The sequence below is a fragment of the Coregonus clupeaformis genome, chromosome 1 (genome assembly GCF_020615455.1).
Source record: "Coregonus clupeaformis isolate EN_2021a chromosome 1, ASM2061545v1, whole genome shotgun sequence".
NCBI lineage: Eukaryota > Metazoa > Chordata > Actinopteri > Salmoniformes > Salmonidae > Coregonus > Coregonus clupeaformis.
In genome coordinates, this window is record NC_059192.1 from 54,145,888 (window position 1) to 54,164,675 (window position 18,788).

The 18,788-nt window shown below is 43.9% G+C and overlaps 1 pseudogene; it reads right to left on the reverse strand.

Moving 5' to 3' along the window:
* The window catches only part of LOC121531488, a 111,639-nt pseudogene that overhangs the window by 1,741 nt on the left and 91,110 nt on the right, over window positions 1–18,788 (reverse strand).

An 18,788-nucleotide genomic window follows, 5' to 3' on the forward strand; every position in this document is an offset into this window, starting at 1 on the left:
TTGAAAAGCCGATAAATAAATAAATTCCATTGCGAAATAATGCTTTCTAGCCTATTCATTGATGGAAATACCAGTCGATGTAAATACATTTGACTGGTCATGCTTATCGGTCTATAGGTTAATTTGCATAATTTTGTGGAATTACATTGGCACGTGTACACAGTATATTCGTTGTGTATCTTATTTATCACATGCATACAGCATACAGATACAGAGTCTTTGAGTGGAACATCTGTCAGACAAACGCAAAAGCTGCTGCTGCAGCATCTTGTGGTGCTTTCAAGACAACTGGGAACTCAGAAAAATAAGAGTTAAAATCATGACGTCAGTGATCTTCGGCTCAGAAAGTCGGAGCTCTAGAAAGAGGCCCGAGTTCCCGAGTTGGAATTCCAAGTTGAATGATTGTTCAAAGCGATTTTTCCCAGTCCAAGCTATTTTTTCCCCCCAGTTCCCAGTTGTCTTGAACGTGGCATCAAACGCGAAAGGAAGGCAGGCTTCATCAGCACGTCACACACCACTTTGCAATGAGCTGGAGGTAGTATGCATTTTTTAAACATATACTTACTAATTGTTTGAAACCCGAACGTTTTAATGCCTATTATGAGGCATGTCTTACCTTGCTTCAAAGTAGCCTATTAGATCAAAATTTCTAACGGATATTTTCATCTATGTCACATGAAACCGCTTGCCTGTGCAGTGCCCTTTTGATGATGGTGCTTTCCCGTTAATTCCATTACGGAACGAACATTCACACGTAGCCTACTGCATTGTGTACATTGCTGCGCTTATAATGTGAAGAAATAATAGTTTATTAACATTTTAAGCTAAACGTTCTGATCTGTTGCATCAGACTCATAGCTTTTAAACTTTTTTTTTATGTAGCCTACCGGTTGTATGAATTTGGGATCTATCATCGTCCCAGAGTCTGTTTGGAATAGGCTATTTCTTTCTCGACAAGCTGATGAATGGAATATGTAGCCTAAACTTTTCTACTATAGTAGATTTAAATAGGCTAGTGATTTTGCTGTTCGTTACTCGTCTTGTTGGCTGAGGAAAAGTAAATGTGGACAGTTCATGTTCAAAGTGCACAACAGAATTCGGTAAGAAGAACTGCACATCGTTGCATCCTCGACTTGCATGTTCTGTTAATATGAATTACCATATTCTAAATGTGATTTCTGTCATTCTGAGCACTGTGGGTACACACCCTAATTAGGTTACGCACCCAATGCGTATGGGTCCGGTAATTTAAAATTATGCCGGTCAAATGTCCGGTGCTACATTTTCCTAAAGGAAACCCTGCTTCATGCACCTGCAGAAGCAGAACTATCAGGCTTGTGTGAGCTACGTGTGTGTTTGTGTGTAGCACAGACAAGCCTAATGACTCCAGAGCACTTCGGAGTAGCCCCCCCCACATCCCTCCCAATCCACCAAAGGTTGAAGCCCAACAGCATGCCCTGAAGCCATTACAGTACACACACGACCGATCATATCATGTACTTGACAGAGGCAGAGTTTGTGTGTGTGTCTGTGTTTGGTGTGTGTGTATGTGTGTATGTTGTCAGTGGGAGCACAGTGATTTATGATCTCTCATTAACCTCCTGCAGTCGTCAGGAAAATGACAAGAGCTCACACACACACAGCGGTCGGATAAGGGAACAGGGACACACACGGGGGAGAAGAATGAGTAGAGAAGTTCCCCCGTGTTCACCCACAGTGTGTGTGTATGTGTGTTTTATCTGGTCCATTCCCAACTGGTACTTTTGCAGCTGCCGTTGCTGCATCACTGATGTGAGTGTGTGTTAGTTACCTGGTTCATATTCCACTGGCCCTGCTGTTGTTGTTGCTGCATGGCAGCGTACATCTGGGGAGTCCCTGCCCCTGCCCCCGCCCCAGTTGGCATAGCTCCGCCCTGAGGTCCCATGATGCCTTGCTGTATGCCCGTGTAACCGTTGGGCATCGCCATGCCGACCATCATGCCAGAGCTCTGGCCCATCATGGCTCCTCCTCCCTGGGCCATAACCCCACCCATCATGGTGGTGGGTGGCATAGCTTCGCACAGTCCTAGGAAAGCCTGGAAGTTAGGCTGGCCGGAGGGCTGGCTGGGGAACTGCTGCATCTGAGGCTGGCCCATATACATAGCAGCAGCTGGAGGAGAGGATACACACACGCACAAGTACAAGTACATGCAGAAAGGGAAAGCATTTGGGTCAACACTTAATATCAGCAGAGACAATACATCCTCAAGGTTACCTCCACTAGATTTCTGCTGCAGCAACACTACATAAAGAATAGGTTCACACTACTGTGTATGTACTACAGTGCATTCGGAAAGTATTCAGACCACTTGACTTTTTCCACATTTTGTTACGGTACAGCCTTATTCTAAAATGGATTAAATAAATATTTGTCCTCATCAATCTACACACAATACTCCATAATAACAAAGCAAAAACAGTTTTTATTTTAGAAATTGTTGCAAATTTATTTAAAAAACAGAAATATCTTATTTATGGTCACTCTGACAGAGCTCTAGAGTTCATCTGTGGAGATGGGAGAACCTTCCAGAAGGATCTCTGCAGCACTCCACCAATCAGGTCTTTATGGTAGAGTGGCCAGATGGAAGCCACACCTCAGTAAAAGGCACATGACAGCCCACTTGGAATTTGCCAAAAGGCACCTAAAGGACTCTCAGACCATGAGAAACAAGATTCTCTGGTCTGATGAAACCAAGATTGAACTCTTTGGCTGAATGCCAACTGTCACGTCTGGAGGAAACCTGGCACCATCCATACGGTGAAGAATCGTGGTGGCAGCATCATGCTATGGGGATGTTTTTCAGCGGCAGGGACTGGGAGACTAGTCAGGACCGAGGGAAAGATGAACGGAGCAAAGTACAGAGAGATCCTTGATGAAAACCTGCTCCAGTGCCCTCAGGACCTCAGACTGGGGCTAAGGTTCACCTTCCAACAGGACAACGACCCTAAGCACACAGCCAAGGCAACGCAGGAGTGGCTTCGAGACAAGTCTCTGAATGTCCTTGAGTGGCCCAGCCGGAGCCCGGACATTAACCCGATCAAACATCTCTAGAGAGACCTGAAAATAGCTGTGCAGCGACGCTCCCCATCCAACCTGACAGAGCTTGAGAGGATCTGCAGAGAAGAATGGGAGAAACTCCCCAAATAAAGGGTCTGAATATTTATGTAAATGTGATATTTCTGTTTTTTACCTGGGGCAGCAGGCTGTTGGCTGACGGTAGTGTTGCTGTAGAGCGAGAGGATGGAGTCCTTGGAGAGGAGTTTCTTGGTCCCCTCCTCTGTCTTGGCGCTGCTGTTCTTCTCACTGTAGAGGTCCAGATCAGCCTGGGGGGCAGCTGCACCCCCCGATACCCCTGTTGATGCTGCTAGTGCTGGGGCACCTGGGACTGCACTGGAGAGGGCCTGGAGGGACAGAACAACACATAGGAACATCAGAGACAATGGGTGTGTGTGTGACCAAATTGATTTATTGAAGCCAACCATGAGCAGAATGCACCAACACACATATATTAGCAAAGTGTACACACTCCTTGCTTCACATTTTGATGCCTTAGAATTCAATCGAAAAAGGGATTACATTAGATTTTTGTCCTACCGACGTACACAACAAACTCCACATTTTCCAAATTAATAAAAAGCGAAGAAGTCTTGATTGCGTATGTCTTCACACCCCAGAGATAATACTTGGTGGAAGCACATTTGGCAGCCATTACAGCTGTGAATAATTTTTTATAAGATTCTACCAACCTTGCACAACTATTATGGCAACATATCCATTGTTTTTGTCAAAATTGCTCAAGCTCAGTAAATTTGGTTGGGAATAATTGATGAACAGCAATATTCAAACCTCAGATATTCAAGCATATTTGAGCCAGGACAGGGACTGTACCATTCAGGAACACTCAACACCTCTTGGAAAGCCATTCTGATGTGTCTGTCTTTGGCATTAAAATGAGTATAATTGTTCCACTGAAAAATACAACTCTACCCCAGGGTTTTCAGAAGACTACGGCGGATTTTCCTCTAACCTTTTACCTGGGCTTTGCTCCTTTCATATTTATTTTGATTCTGACAAACTCCCCGGTCCCTGCCGGTGGCAAGCATACCCATAACATGATGCTGCCACCACAATACTTGAAAATACAGAGGATCAACAACATTGCATTCACTCCACATCACTGGCCTGTATGACAAAGTGAAAAGAATTAAGCCTGTGCTAAAATAGCCACTCTAAATCATCCATTCTGTTTGCAACAAGGCCGTTAAGTAAGACTGCAAGACAACACGACAAAGAAATGCACTTTTTGGCCAAAATTTAAAACAACAGGTTTGGGTCAAATCCAATACAACACAGAGTGAAACCCTCTGTATTTTCACGTATTGTGGTAACAGCATCATGTTATGGGTATGATTGTCACTGGCAGGGATGGGGGAGTTTGTCTGGATCAAAATCAATATGAAAGGAGCAAAGGCCAGGTAAGAAGAGAGGAAAACCCGCTTCAACCTAACCCTGGGATAAAAAAAAAATGAATACAGTGGGACAATTACACAAATGTTCACTTCAAAGACACACCAGAATGGCTTTCCAAGAGGTGCTGAGTGTTCCCGAATGGTCCAGTCTCAGCCCTGACTTAAATTGGCTTGAAAATCAGAGACAATATTCTCAAGCAAATTCTTGAGCAATCTTGACAAAAACAATGGTTATACACTGAGTGTACAAAATATTATGAACACCTGCTCTTTCCATGACATAGACTGACCAGGTGAATCCAGGTGAAAGTTTTGATCCTTTATTGATGTCACTTGTTAAATCCACTTCAATCAGTGTAGATGAAGGGGAGGAGGCAGGTTAAATAATGATTTTTAAGCCTTGAGACAATTGAGACATGGATTGTGTGTGTGCCATTCAGAGGGTGAATGGGCGAGACAAAATATTTAAGTGCCTTTGAAAGGGGTATGGTAGTAGGTGCCAGGTGCACCGGTTTGTGTCAAAAACTGTACCCCTGCTGGGTTTTTCACGCTCAACAGTTTCCTGTGTGTATCAAGAATGGTCCACCACCCAAAGGACATCCAGCCAACTTGACACAACTGTGGGAAGCATTGGAGTCAACATGGGCTAGCATCCCTGTGGAATGCTTTCGACACCTTGTAGAGTCCATTCCCCCACGAATTGAGTCTGTTCTGAGGGCAAAAGGGAGGGTGCAACTCAATATTAGGAATGTGTTCTTAATGTTTTGTACACTCAGTGTATGTTGCACTAGGAGTTGCACAACGTTTGTAGAATCTTATTCAAAATTATTCACAGCTCTAATGGCTGCCAAAGTATTACCTCTGGGATGTGAAGACATACACAATCAAGACATCTTTTTTTGTATTTTATTTCTTTGGAAAATGTTCTATAATTTTCGTTCATTTTGAAATTGTGGAGTAGGTTGTGTAGATCTGTAAGAAATAAAATCTAATTTGATCCCTTTTTAGATTGAATTTGAAGGCAGCAAAATGTCAAGACTGTGCAAGGGCCTGTAGACTTTAACTAGGTACTGTACATGCATACACACACAAGGTAGAGGTAGTACGACTGACAGGCAGCCCTTAAAGGAGAGAGAGAGATGGGGCAGAGAAAAAGAAGAGGTGTTGTCACCTTAAGTGAGATGGATGATATTAATTAGACTGGTGCAGAAGAGAGAGATGAATAGAGCGAGAGAGGTTGAGCATGAGAAGACACACACCCTTTATAAAAACATTTTAAACACAAACATACCTTCCCACACAGACACCCATTAAGTCTAATGGATGGGGATGGTAAAAAGGTGCCGGAATATATGAAAAGGCGCATTTGTGTAGGCAGGGAGGGCTAAGGTAGAGGCTGCAGAGAGGACGAGAGGCAAAGGGGAGAGTACAGGTGAAATGAGAGGAGAGAAAGAGAGGAGCGAGAAAGAAGAAAGAGGGAGTGAGCTGATGAATAAGATAAGGTGAGACAGGAGAGAAGTTATGAGTGATTACTGAGCTTTACACACACACACACACAAACATGCCACAGGAAAGGCTTTGTGTGTTGTGGCATTCGGCTGCTTAGCAGGCAGTGCTGCTCGCCCATCTCTCTGCAGTCCCTTTGACTGGGGAACAAGGGAGCTTGAAAAAAAGGAGGGAATGAACAGAGCGAAGTAGACGAGCAGTGACTCAGACACACACCTGTACACATGCCCTTGTACAAACACAAAGACTGAGACAGACATCCGATACAGACACAAGCAGACACACACACACACACACACACACAGTGGTGATTAAGCACACAATGTGTAATTGGAGCAGGGACTTAAATCCATGACCTTCTACTGTCTGAGTACACACACAAACACACACATACACTGGGATACACACACATACACTAGTTGGGTCCATTTGCACTGTATTAGGGCAGAGACCGATTAAGGTGACAAGCAGGCGGCTCTGGAGTGTTGAAATATGTATCAATGTTCTATAAATAGCCAGGCATTTGCATGTGGCCCAATGAGGAGCGTTTTCCTAATGTTGGATCTGTGTTTCTGTCTGACTGCCTTCTGGATCATTAGTGAAGTGGGAGTAGAAGAGAGAGGATGAGAGAGAGGGAGGAAGGGGGGTGTGTGTCTGGTCAATGTGGAGGGAATAAATAGATTGAAGAGGAAGAAAAAGCAGGGACTGTCCTTATAGTGGACACAGTCAGGTACACAACAACACACACACGCACACAGATCTGTGCATAGCTGGGCTCCCACTGTAGCACACTGTGTTCCAGTATCCATATTATATTCCCCTCTGTTGATTCCCCACAAAGCTGTGAATTAGAAGTGGCATTTCCATCCAACAGCCATTTCCCACTGTGTCAGTATTCATACACTTCTACACTCAGACCCACAAACACTAGCAGCGTGTGTTCCAGCCAGCCCAAATCTGGCAGACTGCATACACACTCACACATGCATGCACACACACACACACAGGCAGGCACACACTCACACTATCCCCCTCTGAAACACCATCTGCAGTCGACAATCCTACTGAGCAATGTGTCCAACAGACAGAAGGTTTTTGTGTGTGTGTGTGTGTGTGTGTGTGTGTCTTTGTGTACGGAATGTGTCTGTATGTGTATGGAGGGGCAGGGGTGTTATTGTACTGAACACGGCATAAACCTGGCCAGGGAAGAAAGAGAGAGGGAACAGATTGAACGTCTAATAACCGACTTGTGGGACAACACACACTCTATTTCTCTCCATCTCCATCCATATTTCTCTTCCCTCGCTCCAGCCTCCAGTTTTTCCAGAATATTCAGAGAGAAAAAGGCATGCTTGGTTGAAAAGCTGTGGATAACAGAAATCCCAGATCATGAAGAGCTGTAATCGCATTTTTATAATTGACATATTCAGAGTTAGCAGAGCATCCCAAAATCCTGTTTTATAGTTGAGGGAAAGCAGCTCAATGCTGTCTAATGTATGTATGTATGTACAGTACCAGTCAAAAGTTTGGACACACCCTACTCATTCAAGGGTTTTTCTTTATTTGTACTATTTTCTACGTTGTAGAATAATGGTGAAGACATCAAAACTATGAAGTAACAAAAAAGTGTTAAACAAATCAAAATATATTTTATATTTGAGATTCTTCAAAGTAGCCACCCTTTGCCTTGATGACAGCTTTGCACACTCTTGACATTCTCTCAACCAGCTTCATGAGTTAGTCACCTGGAATGCACTTCAATTAACAGGTGTGCCTTGTTAAAAGTTAATTTGTGGAATTTCTTTCACTCTGCGGTCCAACTCATCCCAAACCATCTCAATTGGGTTGAGGTCGGGGGATTGTGGAGGCCAGGTCATCTGATGCAGCACTCCATCACTCTCCTTCTTGGTCAAATAGCCCTTGCACAGCCTGGAGGTGTGTTTTGGGTCATTGTCCTGTTAAAAAACAAATGATAGTCCCACTAAGCGCAAACCAGATGGGATGGCATATCGCTGCAGAATGCTGTGGTAGCCATGCTGGTTAAGTTTGCCTTGAATTCTAAATAAATCACAGACAGTGTCACCTGCAAAGCACCCCCACACCATCACACCTCCTCCTCCATGCTTCACGGTGGGAACCACACATGCAGAGATCATCTGTTCACCTACTCTGCATCTCACAAAGACACGGTGGTTTGAACCAAAAATCTCACATTTGGACTCATCAGACCAAAGGACAGATTTCCACCGGTCTAATGTCCATTGCTTGTGTTTCTTGGCCCAAGCAAGTCTCTTCTTATTATTGGTGTCCTTTAGTAGTGGTTTCTTTGCAGCAATTCGACCATGAAGGCCTGATTCACGCAGACTCCTCTGAACAGTTGATGTTGAGATGTGTCTGTTACTTGAACTCTGTGAAGAATTTATTTGGGCTGCAATTTCTGAGGCTGGTAACTCTAATGAACTGACCCTCTGCAGCAGAGGTAACTCTGGGTCTTCCTTTCCTGTGGCGGTCCTCATGAGAGACAGATTCATCATAGCGCTTGATGGTTTTTGCGACTGCACTTGAAGAAACTTTAAAAGTTCTTGAAATTTTCCGGATTGACTGACCTTCATGTCTTAAAGTAATATGGACTTGGTCTTTTACCAAATAGGGCTATCTTCTGTACACCAACCCTACCTTGTCACAACACAACTGATTGGCTAAAACGCATTAAGAAGGAAAGAAATTCCACAAATTAACTTTTAACAAGGCACACCTGTTAATTGAAGTGCATTCCAGGTGACTACCTCATGAAGCTGGTTGAGAGAATACCAAGAGTGTGCAAAGCTGTCATCAAGGCAAAGGGTGGCTACTTTGAAGAATCTCAAACATAAAATATATTTTGATTTGTTTAACACTTATTTGGTTACTACATGATTCCATATGTGTTATTTTATAGTTTTGATGTCTTCACTATTATTCTAAAATGTAGAAAATAGCAAAAATAAAAACCCTGGAATGAGGTAGGTGTGTCCAATCTTTTGACTGGTACTGTATGTATGCATGTGTGTGTGTGTGTGTGTGTGTGTATATGTGTGTGCGCATGTGTGCATGTGTGTATGCACCACAGCTCAAACCCGTAGCACAAAATAATAATGGGCAGCTAGTAGGTAAGTGATGTGTGTATTCATGTGTATTCTTTCTTTGTGTGTCCGGATTCATTCCACGTGCAAGCAGTGCAAATGTATTGAGTGTGTCCTAGATGCACGGTATAGAGGCAGGGAGGGTGAGACAGGGATGGGAAACGAAGGAGAGTGAAGGAGGGATGTTGGAAGGAGGGATGGAGGGAGGAGAGGAGTTGAGGGATGGATGGAGGGAGAGGGGTGGAGAGCAGATGGAGGAGAGGATGGAGGGTAGTGGTGATGAGTGAGGGATGGAGGGAGGAGAGGGGTGGAGAGCAGATGGAGGAGAGGATGGAGGGTAGTGGTGATGAGTGAGGGATGGAGGGAGGAGAGGGGTGGAGAGCAGATGGAGGAGAGGATGGAGGGTAGTGGGGATGAGTGAGGGATGGAGGGAGGAGAGGGGTGGAGAGCAGATGGAGGAGAGGATGGAGGGTAGTGGGGATGAGTGAGGGATGGAGGGAGGAGAGGGGTTTAGGGATGAAGGAAGGGGCTGAGAGAGAGAAAGGAGGGGGTAGGTACCAGGCTAGCAGTGGTGGTTGGAGGTTGTGGAACCAACCAGCCATAATTGTTCTTCATGCTCAGAGTCAGGACTGTGACGTGTACTGGGTTGGCGTGCTCCCAGGTGGCGTGTAGCTGGCGTGTGCTGTGAGCCATGTAACGAGAGAGGGGAGATCCATGTTCTGTGTGTGTCGGCAGGAGAGAGCCAAGGGAATATGGGAGAGGTGAATGGGGACGAAGGTATGGGTGTTGGAATAACTGTGGCACCTCTCAAACACACCTCATTGACAAATGTTTAATTTAAACAATTGTCTTCCCTTTCTCACACATCTGTTCTCGGACTGGTGAGAGCTGAGAATGCCAGCTCGTCTCTTCCCATCTCTGTACGATGCTTAGACTATACTCTATGACCTTAATTCATCAATTAAGTACAAGGGAGGAGTGAAAACCTGCAGACACTCGGCCCTCCATGGAATGAGTTTGACACGTGCTCTAGAGGGAGAGGTGGGAGTTGGTACCTGAGTGTTGTTGGATGAGGGCAGAGGGTTGGACACCATTGGACCAAAGATGTCCTCATCGCTGAATGGTGCAGCAGTAGAACTCGTTGCAGCTCTGCCTGCAGGTGCATCAGAGAGAGAGAGAGAGAGAGAGAGAGAGAGAGAGAGAGAGAGAGAGAGAGAGAGAGAGGAGAGAGAGAGAGAGAGAGAGAGAGAGAGAGAGAGAGAGAGAGAGAGAGAGAGAGAGAGAGAGAGAGAGAGAGAGAGAGAGAGAGAGAGAGAGAGAGAGAGAGAGAGAGAGAGAGAGAGAGAGAGAGAGAGAGAGAGAGAGAGAGAGAGAGATTAAACATTAACCTGTAGGCAGTATTGATTGTGTGTAAAATCTCATCTGAGTGTGTATGTGTACGACTCCTGGTTATCTATGATGTGTGCTGCCTATACCCCTTCCCTCCTCAAGATGTAGGAGGATGTTTTCAGAGATGATTTATTTGGGGTTCAGAACCTCAATGTGCAATGAAAAAGCACAGTCATCTTTCTCGACACAGGTATATGAACGTAACTCCATGCCATTTCAAAACATTCAACTCAGAGAAAGAAAAACTATTGTACCATTTTACCATTCCTTTCTGGTGGATATGGATTTTAATTAATTGAATCCACAGTGATATCACTTCCGAAGTTCAACTGGAATTGAATTTCAATTTGTGGAAAAATTATCGAATCATAAATCAGAATTTCAAAGACAAGTAATGTGGAGGAGTATATGATGGGGAGTTTGTAGGGATGTGCATCTCTACTTTCATTAACGATTCGATACGCATCTAGATGCATGGGCTCCGATAATATACAGGAATGATACGTTCTAGTTTGAACTGAATCAGTGAGATTCGTTTTGATTCGGGAACGAATTGATGCGATTTGGGTTCGATACAATTCGATGCACTAACATTTTTGCATGAACATTCATTTTCTATTTTAAATTAATATCTGCTGCTGATGGGAGCTCAGGAGCTGGGCCTCTGTAGCTGGACCTGAGCTGAGCCATTGCGCAGACTGACCATCTACCACCCCACTATCAGATTAGGGGTGGGGGAAATGTATGCTTTTAGTCCTCCCACTTTTTATCTGAAAAAACCATCACCCACTGATTAAATCAGCATGGCATTTAGCCAATTAACATAATGCAGCTTTGGATTTTACCCCAGTCTCGAAAGTGAATGGTTTAGACTGTTAAGAATTTTACAGAGAGCTTCTCCCGCTCCGACCAATGAATGCGAAATGATTGCTGTCCTTTATGAAATTAGGGTCCTAACCTGTTCATGTAAAAACGACCATATACACTGACTGTTTAAAGCAAAACTGTCTTATAGAGTGCCTGAACAACCTAAATAAAATCTGAATGATTGAAAACCCCAATCAGCAGTTGGATGTGAGTTGCGTCCAATCCAGTAGGCTACACAACTCGGGTAAAACACAATTTTCTACACCGCATTAGTTAACCCAGCATTGGTTGTCACACAACTGATAAAGCCTATGATTCGACATTGCGAAAGCCATTTTACAAGCATCTGAATGATGAAGGTGCCAGATGTACGAATAGCCTATTAGAATAACGGGCAGGCCTACCTCTCGTTGGCGCAAGCAGCTGTGTCTCCCGCACTGTGCGCACTTATCTGACAGTCATACACAGTTACATTCATAAAAGTTCAATAGGCTACCAAACTGAAGGAGAGGACGCTTCAATGAAGTCACAACAGATAAGAGGTATTTTCAGAATAAAACAATATGAGGAAAAAAACTGTGAACTGGAGATCTATAACGTTTGAATACGTTTTCTGACCTGTGCATGCTTAATTTGGATCGGTTTGGGCTTAAACATTTGAGCCGGGGACCCCTACATATAATTCCACTTTTATATTATGGGGTATTGTGTTTTTCGATATTTTTACAAATTAATTAAAAATGAAAAGCTGAAATGTCTTGAGTCAAAAAGTATTCAACCCCTTTGCTATGGCAAGCCTAAATAGGTTCCAACAGCGCCGGAGAAGATGGCTGCCGTTTTACAGCCTTCCAACCAATTGTACTATTATGTGTGTTTTTCCGCGTTATTTGTAATTTATTTTGTACATAATGTTTCTGCCATCGTCTCTTATAACCAAAAAGAGCTTCTGGATATCAGGACAGCGATTACTCACCTCGTATTGGACGAAGATTTTTTCTTCAACGAGGCGGCCGCGAAGGATATCATACAGACACCCGACAAGGCCCAAATCCCCGTCATTCGCGTGAGGAAGAGGCGGAGATATCGTGGACGTAGATCGGGGTGCCTTGTAAGGATCCGACGGCGAGCGAGTAAACTGCCTCTTCCATCAATCCTATTAGCCAATCTTCAATCATTGGATAACAAATTGGATGACCTAAGATTACGGTTATCCTACCAACGGGACATTAAAAACTGTAATATCTTATGTTTCACCGAGTCGTGGCTGAACGAGCGACATGGATAACATACAGTTAGCGGGCTATACGCTACATCGGCAGGATAGAACGGCTGACTCCGGTAAGACAAGGGGTGGCGGTCTGTGTATATTTGTAAACAACAGCTGGTGCACAAAATCAAATACTAAGGAAGTCTCGAGGTTTTGCTCGCCTGAGGTAGAGTATCTTATGATAAGCTGTAGACCACACTATTTACCAAGAGAGTTTTCATCTATATTTTTCATAGCTGTCTATTTACCACCACAAACAAATGCTGGCATTAAGATTGCACTGAATGAGTTGTACAAGGCCATAAATCAACAGGAAAACGCTCATCCAGATGCAGCGCTCCTAGTGGCCGGGGACTTTAATGCAGGGAAACTTAAATCCGTTCTACCTAATTTCTACCAGCATGTTAAATGTGCAACCAAAGCAAAGAAAAACTTTAGACCACCTTTACTCCACACACAGAGATGCATACAAAGCTCTCCCTCGCCCTCCATTTGGCAAATCTGACCATAACTCTATCCTCCTGATTCCTGCTTATAAGCAAAAACTAAAGCAGGAAGCACCAGTGACTCGGTTAATAAAAAAAGTGGTCAGATGACGCAGATGCTAAGCTACAGGACTGTTTTGCTAGCACAGACTGGAACATGTTCGGGATTCTTCAGACAGCATTGAGGAGTACACCACATCAGTCACTGGCTTCATCAATAAGTGCATCGATGATATCGTCCCCACAGTGACCGTACGTACATACCCCAACCAGAAGCCATGGATTACAGGAAACATCCGCACTGAGCTAAAGGGTAGAGCTGCCGCTTTCAAGGAACGGGACTCTAACCCGGACGCTTATAAGAAATCCCGCTATGCCCTCTGACGAACCATCAAACAGGCAAAGAGTCAATACAGGACTAAGATTGAATCGTACTACACTGGCTCTGACGCTCGTCGGATGTGGCAGGGCTTGAAAACTATTACAGACTACAAAGGGAAGCACAGCCACGAGCTGCCCAGTGACACAAGCCTACCAGACGAAATAAACCACTTCTATGCTCGCTTCGAGGCAAGCAACACTGAAGCATGCATGAGAGCACCAGCTGTTCCGGATGACTATGTGATCACGCTCTCCGTAGCCGATGTGAGTAAGACTTTTAAGCAGGTCAACATTCACAAGGCCGCAGGGCCAGACGGATTACCAGGACGTGTACTCCGAGCATGTGCTGACCAACTGGCAAGTGTCTTCACTAACATTTTCAACATGTCCCTGACTGAGTCTGTAATACCAACATGTTTCAAGCAGACCACCATAGTCCCCGTGCCCAAGGACTCTAAGATAACCTGCCTAAATGACTACCGACCCGTAGCACTGACGTCTGTAGCCATGAAGTGCTTTGAAAGGCTGGTCATGGCTCACATCAACAGCATTATCCCAGAAACCCTAGACCCACTCCAATTTGCATACCGCCCCAACAGATCCACAGATGATGCAATCTCTATTGCACTCCACACTGCCCTTTCCCACCTGGACAAGAGGAACACCTACGTGAGAATGCTATTCATTGACTACAGCTCAGCATTCAACACCATAGTGCCCTCTAAGCTCATCACTAAGCTAAGGATCCTGGGACTAAACACCTCCCTCTGCAACTGGATCCTGGACTGACGGGCCGCCCCCAGGTGGTAAGGGTAGGTAACAACACATCTGCCACACTGATCCTCAACACGGGGGCCCCTCAGGGGTGCGTGCTCAGTCCCCTCCTGTACTCTCTGTTCACCCATGACTGCATGGCCAGGCACGACTCCAACACCATCATTAAGTTTGCCGACGACACAACAGTGGTAGGCCTGATCACCGACAACGATGAGACAGCCTATAGGGAGGAGGTCAGAGTCCTGGCCATGTGGTGCCAGGACAACAACCTCTCCCTCAACGTGACCAAGACAAAGGAGATGATTGTGGACTACAGGAAAAAAAAGAGGACTGAGCACGCCTCCATTCTCATCGACGGGGCTGTAGTGGAACAGGTTGAGAGCTTCAAGTTCCTTGGTGTCCACTTCACCAACGAACTATCATGGCCCAAACACACCAAGACAGTCGTGAAGAGGGCACGACAAAGCCTATTCCCCCTCAGGAGACTGAAAAGATTTGGCATGGGTCCTCAGATCCTCAAAAAATTCTACAGCTGCACCATCGAGAGCATCCTGACTGGTTGCATCACCGCCTGGTATGGCAACTGCTTGGCCTCCGACCGCAAGGCACTACAGAGGGTAGTGCGTACGGCCCAGTACATCACTGGGGCCAAGCTTCCTGCCATCCAGGACCTCTATACCAGGCAGTGTCAGAGGAAGGCCCTCAAAATTGTCAAAGACTCCAGCCACCCTAGTCATAGACTGTTCTCTCTGCTACCGCACGGCAAGCGGTACCGGAGTGCCAAGTCTAGGTCCAAAAGACTTCTCAACAGCTTCTACCCCCAAGCCATAAGACTCCTGAACAGCTAATCATGGCTACCCGGACTATTTGCACTGCCCCCCCACCCCATCCTTTTTACGCTGCTGCTACTCTGTTAATTATTTATGCATAGTCACTTTAACTCTACCCACATGTACATATTACCTCAACTACCTCAACTAGCCGGTGCCCCCGCACATTGACTCTGCAACGGTACCCCCCTGTATATATAGCCTCCCAACTGTTATTTTATTTTTCTTCTGCTCTTTATTTTCTCAACACTTTTTTTGTTGTTGTTTTATTTTGCACTGTTGGTTAAGGGCTGTAAGTAAGCATTTCACTGTAATGTCTGCACCTGTTGTATTCGGCGCATGTGACCAATACAATTTGATTTGATTTGATTTGATTTCAGGTGGAAAAATGTGCTTAACAAGTCACATAATAGGTTGCATGGACTCACTGTGTGCAATAATACTGATTTTTGAATGACTAACTCATCTCTGTACCCCACACATACAATTATATGTAAGGTCCCTCAGTCAAGCAGTGAATATCAAACCCAGATTTAACCACAAAGACCAGGGAGGTTTTATAATGCCTCACAAAGAAGGGCACCTATTGGTAGATGGGTAAAAATTCTAAAAGCAGACATTGAATATCCCGTTGAGCATGGTGAAGTTATTAATTACACTTTGGATGGTGTATCAATACACCCAGTCACTACAAAGATACAGGAGTCCTTCCTAACTCAGTTGCCGGAGAGAAAGGAAGCCGCTTAGGGATTTCACCATGAGGCCAATGGTGACTTTAAAACAGTTGCAGAGTTTAATGGCTGTGATAGGAGAAAACTGAGGATGGATCAACAACAATGTAGTTACTCAACAATACTAACCTAATTGACAGAGGGAAAAGAAGAAAGCCTGTACAAAATATTCCAAAACATCCATCCTGTTTGCAACAATGCACTAAAGTAATACTGTAAAAAATGTGGCAAAGCAATTCACTTTTTGTCCTAAATACAAAGTGTTATGTTTGGGGCAATTCCAATACAACACATTACGGAGTTCTACTCTCCATATTTTCAAGCATAGTGGTGGCTGCATCATGTTATGGGTATGCTTGTAATCGTTAAGGGCGTCAGTTTTTCAGGATAAAAAAGAAATGTAATGGAGATAAGCACAGGCAAAATCCTTGTAGAAAACCTGGTTCAGTCTGCGTTCCACCAGACACTGGGAGATGAATTCACCTTGCAGCAGGACAATAAACTAAAACACAAGGCCAAATCTACACTGGACTTGCTTACCATGAAGACAGTGAATGTTCCTGGCCGAGTTACAGTTTTGACTTAAATCTACTTGAAAATCAAAAACTATATAATAATAATGGGCAAATGTTGCACAATCCAGGTGTGTAAAGCTCTTAAAAGACTTACCCAGAAGGACTCACAGCTGTAATCGCTGCCAAAGGTGCCTCTACGAAGTATTGTCTCAGGAGTGTGAATACTTATGTAAATGAGATATTTCATTTTCAATAAATTAGCAAAATTGTCTAGAAACATGTTTTTACTTTGTCATCATGGGGTATTGTGTGTAGATGGGTGAGAAAATGAATATATTTAATAAATTTTGAATTCAGGCTGTAACATAACAAAATGTGGAAAAAGTCAAGGGGTATGACTACTTTCTGAAGGCAGTGTAACACTGATAGAACATCCATAATTGATCCATTTAAGTGTGAACAGAATTGAGCCCCTTGAGACAGAACAAGGGAAATCATTTAGAGAGAGAGAAAAAGAAAGAGAGAGAGGGATGAGTCGTGAGTGCATGATGGGGAGTTTGACCAGAGAGAGGGAGAGGGCGATGAAATGAGAGCGCCATAGGCTTTTCGATTTCTCTTCTCCCCTTGACAATAGCCTCCCCCTTTGTTCTTATGGTAATAGGTAGGCCATCATCTCAGCCAGCAGGCTTCATCTCACCATCTATTATGGGATGGTCACTCTGAGAGCGAAGGCTGGGGGAGCAATGGAAACGTACAGGGCTCCGTTAGGAAGACACATGGCTTAATTTGAGGGTCTTTTCAGACAGACCCAATCCTCCACCCCACTCCCCTGGCCACATCAGTTTAAACAACCTGACACCTCTTGCACCTCTATGCGCCTCTTTCACTCTGTCATACTCTCCTCCCCCACCCCCTCGACACACACAGCGAGACAGAGAGAGAGAAAGCGAGAGACAGAGAGAGCGAGACTAAGGCTGTGACTGGTAATTGAATAACCGTGTAACTGACCGTTATGGATGAAGACTGTCATGAAAATAAAATAACTGTCAAAAACATTTATATAGGCCTACATACATTTTTGGAAAACTTTTTTTTTTATTGACTTTATTTTCATATAGATAAGCTTTACCTAATAGCCTGAATATTTACTAATGATTATAAGCAATTGTTTTGCTTAGTCTGTCTATTTAACAGTCTACATCTCCTCCTCTTTCCAACTGTCATTTGATGCTCCAGCAGCAAAACCGCTAGATGCGTGGGTGTGTAGAAGCCCTAGCTTATAGGCTATGGCACTTGATGTGCAGATTTTCTTTTACACAATGCACGTTTTTATTGCTTGCTAGTAAATAAATAAAATCTGTATTCTTAAAAAAAAAGGTTGGATGTGTCTGACAATTAATTATTCAACAGCAGTCAACAAACCTAGCATGGTATAATTTGATACATAATTTTTTCTTAATTTCTAGACTAATCAACGCTGATAAATAGGCTACGGACATGTTGCATGTTTTTGTTTTTATTTTAATGATTGTCAATTTCATACTATCGCATAGCCGTCCATCTCCCCTTCATACTTTCCTTGAAGAGGCGACTCCGGGATGCTGACCGTCTAGGCAGAGTTGCAAAGAAAAAGTCCAGTGTCTGTGTTCTTTTGCCCATCTTTTATTTTTATTGGCCAGTCTGAGATATGGCTTTTTCTTTGCAACTCTGCCTAGACGGTCAGCATCCCAGAGTCGCCTCTTCACTGTTGACGTTGAGACTGGTGTTTTGCGGGTACTATTTAATGAAGCTTCCAGTTGAGGACCTGTGAGGCGTCTGTTTCTCAATATATTTGTCCTCTTGCTCAGTTGTGCACCGGGGCCTCCCACTCCTCTTTCTATTCTGGTTAGAGCCAGTTTGCGCTGTTCTGTGAAGGGATTAGTACACAGCGTTGTACGAGATCTTCAGTTTCTTGCCAATTTCTCGCATGGAATAGCCTTAATTTCTCAGAACAAGAATAGACTGACGAGTTTCAGAAGAAAGTTATTTGTTTCTGGCCATTTTGAACCTGTAATCGAACCCACAATTGCTGATGCTTCAGATACTCAACTAGTCTCAAGAAGGCCAGTTGTATTGCTTCTTTAATCAGCACAACAGTTTTCAGCTGTGCTAACATAATTGTAAAAGGGTTTTCTAATGATCAATTAGCCTTTTAAAATGATAAACTTGTATTAGCAAAATCAATGTGCCATTGAACACATGACTGATGGTAGCTGATAATGGAAAAACATTAACATACAACATTAACAATGTCTACACTGTATTTTTGATTAATTTGATGTTATTTTAACGGACAAAAACATTTGCTTTTCTTTCGAAAACAAGGAAATGTCAAAGTGACCCCAAACTTTTGAACGGTAGTGTAAGTATT